We start from the raw sequence: 1,689 nt of genomic DNA, 5'->3' as shown, positions 1-1,689 counted from the left end.
GTTATTCTTAAACCGGTGATGTTGCTAAATATAAGAAGGTAATTAAAGGTCAGTGTCTTTTTGACATGTCAAGTATGTATTTATTTCAATATAGGTTAAACATGTACAGATGTAAGGTGACAGGTCCTGTCTTAACTGTGTTATGTAAAGTTTGTAGTCTATGTATTGCAACAAGAAACGAATATTTTGCATGTGTTATATAATAGAGCATTGCAAATGTTTTAATGCGTATTCCAAACAAAGTATCTAAACATGGCACAAAATCATTTTCACATATGAGGTGCGGAGGAAGCAATGTACTTCTCATTCCAATTTTGTTTCTTCAAAATAAATTCTCACAACATGATAATCTGCTGACAGCTCACAGTTGATTTAGGTAGTATGTCACGTGACCGCATACATTCACGCCAAGTAACATCGTGTGACTTGATTATCAGTGTTGGGTGGTCTAACTCAGGAAGTGAGATGCTGTCTGTCCCGTGTTCTCGTCCATGTTGCCGTATCTGTAAAGGTAAAACATTAGATCCCTTTTAAAAGATTACTTGAATCTTTTGTTTCCGGATTCAGCCTACCCAACACCGAATCGTGTTAAAAAGTTCATACATTTTAGATATAGTCGGCATCAAAGTAAAGGAAAGAAGCTTGAAAATTCAATTTCACAAGTCCTGACTTGAATTTGTATTAAATAAGTGTGTCATGTGAAATGTACTATCGGGTCTTTGAAATACAATGTAACTATAATTTTGTTTCTCTCATCTGTTTGTGATACCGTCTGTATATTCTCGTTGGAAACTTTCCTGTTGTAGTATCAATTGTACTTTTGGTCAATGGCCCATTATATTGAATAAAACTGTATGTCTGTCTGTTTTGAAATACATAGCAGTCGTCGTCGACTGTTGACTGTTTACAGTGTCCAGCTTCACTTGCACCAGACTAGTCTGTCATACAGACCCTGAAACAAATATATACAGCGCTAGCTCATGCAAGTCTATAATATATGGCAAGTCTAGATCACTGCAGTATCAGGATAATGAAGAAAGTCTCTGGGGCTCCTATTATATTTTATAGCTATAATTTAACAAGTGTTTTTTCTATAAAATATGTTCATTTCAGAGACTAGATGTTAGTCTAGCATCAGACATGACACGGATATATCAATCTCTAACGTCAGTTCAACTACTTAAGTATCTATTTTTTTTATTATTGCTTTAATTTATACCTATGTTCACAGCACATCATTTATGTCAGCTTTTGCAGTTTCTCCTATGTTTAACTGTCGCTTAGATACCACTTAAAAGCTGATTGTAGATAATGATATTAAAGTCACTTACAGTTAACTCAAGGTTTAAGCACTTTGTGCATTAACGATCGCGTAGTTGTTCCTTACGCCACGGGGGCGGTCGGGTAGCCTACTAGTTAAAGCGTTCCCCGCCGTGATATTACTGGAATTTTGCTTACACGACGTTCATTAAAGATTGGATTTATTTGTAAATTGTTTTAGTTTTGACATAGGTTTCAATTACAGGTTGGCCGCAAATCTTCTCTGTGTAAATGCAATATATAAATACTCTATCGCAGGGTGACAACACTATTGACAGGTCACAAGTGATAACCTCAGCTACAGAGTGTCACGTGATCACATACCTCCTTCCCTCATAGCAACTTCGTATCCTAGGTCATCAGTGTTGG

The sequence above is a fragment of the Haliotis rufescens genome, unplaced genomic scaffold, assembly GCF_023055435.1.
Source record: "Haliotis rufescens isolate VD_foot unplaced genomic scaffold, xgHalRufe1.0.p SCAF_17, whole genome shotgun sequence".
In the NCBI taxonomy this organism is placed as follows: Eukaryota; Metazoa; Mollusca; class Gastropoda; order Lepetellida; family Haliotidae; genus Haliotis; species Haliotis rufescens.
This window is presented reverse-complemented; position numbering follows the sequence as displayed.